Here is a 9,963-nt window from a genome sequence, read left to right as displayed (position 1 = left end):
CCATCAAGAATGATATTACCATAGAAATTGTCCATCAGTAACAAGAATAAAATCAAGACATTTTCAGAAAATAAAAATTGAAAGACCTTTTCAAAAGGAATTTCTAGGGGATGTACACAAGAAAGAATAATGAGCCCCAGGGAAGTCTGAGATGCAAGAAGAAATGCTGAGACAAGAAAACATTAAATAAGTGGGTAAATCTAAAACAACATTGTAATTTGAGAGGTTAATGACTAGAAGAATTAAAGTATTGGATAATTATAGTAAATACTCTTAAGTTGGGAAAGGTTAATCCAAATTAAAGCATTTTCGGTTGTTTATATCATTTGAGAAAGGAATAGATGAATGAATGAAATTTAGAATTGCTAAATTAAAATCCATTCTATAATTTCTAGGGAATCATTTAAAAATAAAAATAGAGATATAATTTCCAATTATTTAAGGGAAAATTAAATGAGGAAAAAAAACTAAATCCAAAATAACATGATAAAAAAGAAAGGACATATAAACAGGTAAAGAGAAAACACAATATAAGTGGCAAAATAAATTCAAATATACCAGTAATCACAATAAAGGTAAATGCATAAATTCTTTAATTAAAAGTCAAAGACTGTCAGACTGGATAAAGAAACAAATCCACCTATATGCTATTTACAAGACACCCAACTAAAAGTTAGGGACTCAGGGGCACCTGGGTGGCTCAGTCAGTTAAGCATCCAACTCTTGACTTTGGCTCAGGTCATGATCTCATGGTTTGTGAGATCAAGCTCTGCATCAGAGCCTGCTTGGCATCTTCTCTCTCTGTCCCTCCCCTACTTGCATGCACTTTCTGTCTCAAAATAAATAAATAAACATTTTAAAAAAATAAAAATTAGGGACACAAAAAGGTTCAAAGTAAAAGAATGAAAGAACATTATCATGAAAATATTAAATAAAAGCTAAGTCAACATCAGATAAAATCAACGTTGAGGCACAAAACAATATTAAAGACAAAGAGTTACTACATAATTTTTTTAAAAAATTAAATTTATTAGCAAGGTGTAGTAACTATTAAATTAACAAACCTATCAGCCCAATGAGAAATTTTAATATATCTTTCTCTATAAGTGGGAGACCAGATAGACAAAAGAACCAGTAAAAATATGAACTTGAGCAATATCATTAACAGTCTTGATCTAATGGACATCTATAGAACAATACATATAAATTTTGGAAAATTTACATTATTTTCAAATATACACAGAATACATATGAAAATTGGCCATGTGGAAGACCATAAAATAAATCTAAATAAATTTCAAGGAATCAGAATTTATATAAAACAGTTATCTGAATAAAATATAATTATGTCACAAACTAAGAACACAAACCTCTTTTGGTTTTGAAATTTAAAAACATTCTCCTAAATAACTTTAGTCAAAAACATTATAAGGAAAAATGTTAAATACTTATAATGACAAGATAATGAAACTTGTGTGAGATAGTCACAGCAAAACTTAGAGGGAAATTTAGAAACTTAAATGCTTTTCTAAAATAGAAAGACTGAAAAGTTAACTAGCTAAGCACATAACCTAGGAACATGGTAATAGAAAAACATAAAATATGTAAAGTGGAAAGCAAGACGTAGTAACTGTACAAGCTTAAGTTAATTAAATAAAAAAGAGAATATTATCAAAGCAAAAGTTGACTCTTTCAAAACACTAACGAATCAACAAACCTCTGACTAAACTGAGAAGAGAAAAAAAAAAGACTTAATTAACGATGTTTAAAATAACTAAGTGAATGTAATTACTAATGCAGAATAGATTGGCAGGTTAACAGTGAATATCAATAACAAGTAAATTTGAAAACATAGATAACAAGAACAAATTTAAAGGAAAAAAAGAAAATAACTCCAGAAGATATAGATAACTTAAGTAATCCTACATTTATTAAAGAAATAAAATCAATAATTTTAAATCACTTCACAAAGTAAAAATTAGTCCTTGAACATTTTACTTGAGCATTCTACAAACATTCAAAGAACAGATAATGGCCATCTTGCACAGACTCAGAGAACAAGAAAGAAAGAAAAACTACTCACATCATTTCATAAAACTATTATAATCTGATACCAAAACCAGACAAAGATAGTGTAACACTATCTTTGTTTAAGATAGTATAAGGAAATAAATCTTAGAAATTAAAAGTAAGAGAGCAGAAATAAAAAATTAATGAAACATCTGAAACTAAAATTGAGAAAAATATTTCAAAAGACACAAAGTTATAAAATATGAGAGAGACGATAAGAAAAGATTTGAAAACCAAAGAGAATTAAAAGGGTAAGAAATAGAAAATCAAAAGAGTACGTTCAATATCCCACAAATAGAAGTTCCAAAAAAGAAAACAGAAAAAATAGAGGGAAATCAATTATGAAATAAATAAAATAAGAAAGTTTCTAGAACTAAAGAAAGAAGTTTCCAGATTGAAAAAGCCCATTGAGTATCCATTATGATAAATGAAGACCACACCACATGTCAAATACCAAGTTATGCTTACTGCTGTATCCCTAGTGACTAGAACAAGTGCCTGTGCTGTTTGTGTACCATGCCAATTACATACAGGGAATCAGGAACTATAATGATATAGGACTTCTCAACATAGATCCAGCTGCTGTGATCCTTTTTTTGTTGTTGTTGTTTTGCTTTTGCAGTGTGACGGTTTAAAGAGAGAAACAAACAAAAAAATAGCATGTGACCTTATCTCTGGATGAAAAAAGGGACTTCCTATCAACTTCCTTACCATGTCTATAAAGGTGACCCTCTGCTTCTTCCAAGCTAGTTTGTATTCTAGTATGCTTTTTCCCATTCTATGAACATTGGGAAATAGAAAAGAAGGCAGAGATTCACCAATCCATTCAACTAAAACCTATTCACTGTTTCTAGTTCCAGGACAAAATGGAGTAGACACACTTCTCCCTATTGTTCCCACTACATAGAGTTAAAACCACTGAACATTATATATAAAAGAAATATAAGAAGACTTGAACTTTAGAGAAAAGGCAGACTGTCTAAGGACCTCATGACCCAAGGAATGACACAGGGGTAAATTTCCAGGGTTTTCTTTTTCCTGTTTATGGTGGATGGTGGAGAAGCTGACAACCAGGAAGTGCCAGTAGGCACCGACACAAAATGTCCTCCCAAAGTCTATTCTCTCTACAAAGGAGCAGGAAAGGGACAACCTAACAAGATAGTAAATGTTTAGACAATAACTACTGTACTCTAGGGAAACACCTTGGAAAAAACTGTGGTCCCACCACCATTATCAAAGGCCAAGTGGAACAATATCAAGGTGCCCCTTTGGCTCCCAGCCAACTTGGAGGCCTGGTGAGGAGTCTGATCTCCTACCTTTACCCAGCAGTAATGAGAGACCATGCTTCTCGGTGTCCATAGAGGTCAAGAGGAAAACCTGGTCTTCTTCCCACCAGATAGCAGTGGGACAGTGTCCACTTTCCTCTACCAGCGCTATATCAGAGGCAGCCTGCTAAAAGAGAAGATTTAAATAATATTGCATCTGATAACATAATATTCAAAATATCCAAGATAAAATTTAAAAAATAACTACTTAGTATACTAAAAACCAGGGAGGGAAAAAAGCAGGGAAATCACAACTTGAAGAGAAAATACAAACAGCAGATGCCAACACAGAAATTACATAAATGTTGACATTATCTGACAAAGATTTTAGAGCAGTTATCACAAAAATGCTTCAAAAAGCAATTACAAACGTACCTGAAAAAATGAAAAATATGAAGTTGCAGTAAAGAAATAAAGAATATAAAGAAGAATCAAATAGAAATTTAGAACTAAAGAAAATAATAATCTATATTAAAAAACTCATTGGATGGGGAGCCTGGGTGGCTCAGTTAGTTGAGTGTCCAACTCTTGATCTCAGCTCAGGTCATGGTCTCAGGGTCATGGGGTCGAGCCCTGTGTCAGGCTCCATGCTGAGCATGGAGCTTGCTTGAGCTTCTCTCTCTCTCTCTCTCTCTCTCTGTACCCTTCCCCTGACTCATGCTCTTGCTAGCTCTCTCTCTAAATAAAATAAAATAAAATAAAATAAAATAAAATAAAATAAAACTCATTGGATGGGGTCAACGACAGAATAGAGAGGACAGACGAAAGAATTAGTGCTTAGAGATAGAACAATTACAATCTGAACAACAGAAAGAAAATAGAATAAAAACATAAAATTTAAAATAAAAACATAACTTAAACCCTAACATATCAATAATAACATTAAATATAAATGGTCTGAATACACCAAATAAAAGACAGAGGCTGGCAGAGTCAATTAAAAAGCATGACTTAACTCTATGGTCAAGGTCACTTTGCTGAGTGAAAAAAAGCCAATCTCAAAAGGTGATATACCAAACGATTCCATTTATATAACCTAAAAATGCCAAAATTATGAAAATACAAAGCAGATTAGCTGCTGCCGGGGGTTAGGGATGGTGGGGAGGGACTGGGTATGACTATAAAGGGAGATCTTTACGATGACGCCACAGTTCTGCGTCTTGACTCTGATGGTGGTTACATGAATCTACACTCATGATAAAATGACATTCGACTGTATACACACATTGCAGCAATGTCAGTTTCCTAGTTTTGACATTGTTCCATAGTTATGTAAGGTAAAGGGTATCTGAGATTTCTGTGTACTATTTTTGCAACTTCCTGTGCATTTTTAATTTTTTTCAAAATAAAAAACCTATTAAGCACTTGTTTTGCCAAGTTTTGACATCAAGGACGAACAAAATACAGATTTAGAAAATCCTGCCACTTTGTAATCCTTTTAAGGGAGTGGGTAAGACTCAAATATGTTAAAGATACAAATAGCAACAAAAAAGGGTTGCAGCTATATGAGTAGTTCTGGGGTTGCAAAGTCCAAGAGCACCAAGCCCCAAGTATTGAGTCTTTAGAATAACAATTCAAAATGATAACTATTGAAAAACACAGCCTTAGTTCAATGTCAAATTTATGCAGTCAAGGTGAAAAGCAGAGTATACCCACTAGTGGATCAAAAGGGCTTGCTCCACCCAGAACAGCCCTCAGTTTTCTGCATGAAAAATTATCTAAAATAGATCTCACCACATACAACACTCATCTGCTAAGTGGCAAGTCTTTTCCATAACTGATCGCCACTTGTCCACCCAGGTCACTTGCCAACCTGAATAATAGGGTGTAAGCCTGGGCACAGGCCCTAGTCACAAGGCCAGCTGCCCATGTTCTGGGAGGACCTCCAGGGGCACACACATTAGGCAGACCCTCCCTGACACAGAGCAATCCATCACTTCCCAAATGACCTTCCTCCGTATTTTAGTGAGACTGATGTTACCAAGATCTCATTTTTCCTGGCCCTGAGCCAGTAGAAACTTTTGTTCTTTGTTTACCCATGTTTGTTTGTTTGTGTGTTTTTTACAAATTAAAAGTAATTTATTATGTAATATTCTGTGCCTGCAATGGAATATGTGCAATATACATAAGCCCACCAGCAAACATAAGGTCCCAAAATTGACAATATAATTGAAATTAGTTGTGTCCTCCTCCCCAATATCCATTCTCCTGCCTTCTCCTCAAACATAACCACTTTCCTGAATTTTGTCTTTATCATACCCTGTTTTTATTTCTTTTTTAAATGTTTATTTTGAGAGAGCACGCAAGAGAGTGTAAGTGGAGAGGGACAGAGAGGGAGAGGGAGAGAATCTCAAGGAGGCTCTGCACTGTTAGCCCAGAGACAGCACAAGGCTCGATCCTATGAACTGTGAGATCATGACCTGAGCCGAAATCCAGAATCAGACGTTTAACACACTGAGCCCCCCAGGAGCCCCTATCATACCCTTGTTTTTTAAAAACAGTTGACTGCAATGTAGTTTTCCCCAAACAATATTTGCTCAGTTCTGCTTATTTTTGAAAATATGGACAGTGCTTTTATGAACAGTCTTATACATGTCTCCAATGCACACTTGCAAGAGTTTCTTGAGGGTACACACGCAGGAGTAGGACTGCTGGGCCACAGAAATGTCATCATTACCTGTGCTACACATGCTAAGTTATTTTCCAATGAAACTGTGCTATTTTACAGTCCCACTAGTAGTATACAAGATTCTGTTTTTCCACATCCACGCCAACATTTGGTATTATCAGACTTCATAATTTTTTGTCCATCTAGTGGATTTAAAATGATATCTCACTATGATCTTAATTTGTATTTCCCCGATTACTAACAATGTAGAGAATCTTTTTGTATCTTGAATTGTCATCTATATTTATTTTTGTGAATTACATCATGTTTTCTGGACTTTTTTTTTTTAATAGGTTGCAGGCATGCATTATATATTCTGGATCCTATTTCTTTGTCAGATGTGGTGTCAAGATTTTCTCAGAGTTTGTGGCTGATCTTTTTACTGTCTTTATGATGTTTCCAGTAAGCAAAAGTTATTAATTTTAATGAAGTGAAACTTATTCATCTTTTCCTTTTTAGTTTGTGCTTTTTGTCTTTCATCCCCATAGAGAAGGAAGAATTCATTGTGAAAGGGAAAACTTGAAATCGTTTAGAAGAAAAAATGGCAGAATGGCCTTTGTGACCTTTGGGGAGAGAATGATTTCTTAAACAAGACCCCGAAAGTGCTTATCATAAGTCATTGCTGTGTTAACAAACATTTTTAAGGACTGTTAGAATAAATCAGGAAGATAAGCTGAGCCCTCGCCACTTTTATTTTCCCCGGAGAACCACAGCCATGTGCACTGCTGTTGAAGGGGTGGTCTCAGAGCAAAGGGCTGTTGGTGCAGCCCCGAGGACTGGCCTCTGTCCCATCCCTGCCACCTCGAGGCCACCGCCTTCCCAGAAGGGAGGCACAGGGATCTGCAGCAGTTTCTTCACCTTTAGTTCTTTTTTGTTACTAGTGCTGATGGGGGTCTGTTTCCGCTAATCTTAACTGTGGCAAAATGCTCCAGGATGTCTATTCTTCTGGTTACATATGGAATTTCCTGGACTTCAGTTGATTGCTTGGGATGGGGGCTGATTAGATGCAGCTATTTCCAGGCATCCTTGCCTTTTCTTTCCTGAAAAACCATTGTGTTTGTAACATATTTTTAGGTGGGGCTACATTATTCACATACATTTTCTTTTCTTTTTCACTAGTTTCCAATCGAAGTTTTCTTCCAGATAAAAACCACACTAGCATCGAGGGCTACTTTCAACAGTCCTATTCTTTGTAATACTATTTATATAGTCCTTGTAATACTGTACTTTAACATACTTGTGATTTTAAGGCCCATTTTTTTCCTGCGTGATCTCATAAGGCTTCCCTCAATCCCCCTCATCACCCCCTGCTCCGTTCCCATATATCTATTTATGGGTCATTATCCTCTCTTCTCCATCAACATCTTCTCAGCATCGCTGAATGCTCCAGGGAGACTGGGCTGGTGTGAGGTTCTGCCATGATGAATGGGTTTCTTTTCACTCTTCAGTAAATGAGCTGGCTTCTACTAAGGGCACCTAATTTCTTGGTAGCTACTTCGAGTAAGTAGATTAGGTTACCAGTGTTACTGCTTATCTCATTCTAGAATCAATGATCCAATTCACAGGCTCACCACCTATAAATCTGGGGAAACTATTACACAGAAGTCCTAGTAATTGATTAGTGGGCATTTTCTGAAATGAATCATTTACGAGACAAAGCCTTGGTTCCCAGCCTATTTCTGAGGCAATTAGGACCTAATGAGTTGCTTATTTGTTGACTGTTTGATTAGGGCCATTGATTCTGGTATAATATCTGAATCTTATACCTCGTTTCTCAGGGTTTTGACCACCAGCTCTTCCTCCTTTCTTTTTCCTGTACTTCTTTCTGAAGCCTTCTCATAGAGATGCCCTGTCTGTGGCACAGGAGATCCTTAATTTCCATCTATCTGTTCGTTTTGATGGCACTGAGATGTCATGGCCGTTGGGATGCTTGAATCACAGCCAGGATGTGCCTCCTTTTGCTTATCTTCCCAGGACCGGCTGACCATATCAGAGAAAAAGGCTGAAGGGAGGCATAGGCAGAGAACACACCGAATGCCCTGCCCCTCCTCCCAAGACCTGTATGGTAATGCAGCCAACAGAGAACTGATGTTCTCCACCATCAGGGAGATGGCCATGAGGCCGAAATCCTTGTTTTTCCAATCAGATAAGCATACGGTATTTACACTTTTGTGTATGCCAGGCGCTAAATTATAGACCGTGCCTTAAAATCTGAGTGGGACAGGAAGTCAGATCGTTGCTGCCATACACTGGAGCACTTTCTGGGAACGAGGTCATTTGCACTAAGAGTTTCACCTACACCATCTTATTTAATCTTATTAGCATCATCTGTCCTCGGTGTTATCATCCATATGAGAAACCCGAGGCAGAGAAAGGTTGGGTACATTTTCTAGGTCGTTCAACTAATAAGTGAAGCAATTCAATTCAAACATAGACTTAGCTAACTCAAGAGGGTGCTTTTCACCACTACACCACACTGTCTCCCTCTTTAAAAAAGAAATGATAGGCCAGAACTACATGACACTAAGTAAAAGGAGGTTTCTCACAGAAAGGAGGGTTCTCCGTAGGCTAGAGTAGTCACGGGCTATCGAGTAGAAGGGAGGTGTCCATACAGAACATCTAACCCCAGATTTCTCAAACACTTTTTTAAATCTTTTTTTTTTTAACGTTTATTTATTTATTTTTGAGACAGAGAGAGACAGAGCATGAATGGGGGAGGGTCAGAGAGAGAGAGAGAGAGAGAGAGGCAGAGAATCCGAAACAGGCTCCAGGCTCTGAGCTGTTAGCACAGAGCCCGACGCGGGGTTCGCACTCATGGACCGCGAGATCATGGCCTGAGCCGAAGTCGGCCGCTTAACCGACTGAGCCACCCAGGCGCCCCTCTCAAACATTTTTAAAAAATTGTGGTGAAAAAAATATCACATAACATAAAGAAAGATGGAAATGTTTCATGAATTTGCATGGCATCCTGGTGGAGAGGCCATGCTAATGTTCTCATTTCAGCTTTAGTATATATGCTGCTGAAGCAAGCACTCTCACTTTTAACTTCCAACCCACAACATGAGACATATTTTACATCATGACCCAGTAAATACATGCATAAATAACTGAAATGAAATTTTACTTCACAATACTTGCCATACTCTGTTTCTTTACTATGTTTTACATCTTTCTTTTAAAATAATTCTGGTTATGGCCTGTTAAGTAGACTTTATGACCTAGAGATACTGATCTAGAAACCTCAACAGATGGGGAAGTTGAGACCCAGAGATGCCTGGGGTACCTAGCACAGTGTCTTGCAAATAGTAATTCTAAGTGTCTTTGTTGTATTTCCTTATGTGACTCAGCACACCCACACAGCACCTCAGTGGCAGAGCTGGGATGGAGCCCAGATTTCCTGATTCCCAATTCAGAGTTTTTCTGTCAAGGAAAGTTTGTCAAAGAGGGACTCTCCCATGGCAGAGTTTCTTCACAGGTGTGGGTAGAAGTAGGGGGAAATAAACAGTGAAGTTGTGAAAGACCCACACTGCTCCGCTCCCCAGTGGCCCTTGCCCAAGATCACCAGGTGCTCCGACGGAGCTAAGTCCAAAGCTGGTGCTCTTTCTCTGGTTGCCTATCCCGATTTGCTCAGTGAAATCACCTAGGAGCTCTGGACTTATGTCCAGCCTACACTCAGATCAATTTCATCCAATTAGTTAAGGGTAGGGTATGTTCTAAAAGCTCCTCAGCTGATTTGAATGCAGAGTGACCACCTCAATGCAGGGTAGAAGATATCCCTTAAAACTATTCCTGCTTCCCCGTCAAGCTCCAACCAAAATGCCTCCCTCCTTGCCCGACAGCATCCTGACTCAAATTCAGAGTCCAAAATAACTGCTTTCCCATTATTGTATTCATCCAGCA

The 9,963-nt window shown here is 37.4% G+C and overlaps 1 pseudogene; it reads right to left on the bottom strand.

Annotated features, from left to right (window-relative positions):
• Window positions 1–8,995: 8,995 nt before the first annotated feature.
• LOC113600930 (uncharacterized) lies at window positions 8,996–9,096 on the bottom strand (annotated as a pseudogene).
• Window positions 9,097–9,963: the final 867 nt, after the last annotated feature.

The sequence above is a fragment of the Acinonyx jubatus genome, chromosome B1 (assembly GCF_027475565.1).
Source record: "Acinonyx jubatus isolate Ajub_Pintada_27869175 chromosome B1, VMU_Ajub_asm_v1.0, whole genome shotgun sequence".
In the NCBI taxonomy this organism is placed as follows: domain Eukaryota; kingdom Metazoa; phylum Chordata; class Mammalia; order Carnivora; family Felidae; genus Acinonyx; species Acinonyx jubatus.
Note: the sequence above shows the minus strand (reverse complement) of the source record. Positions and strands in the feature narration are given on the sequence as shown.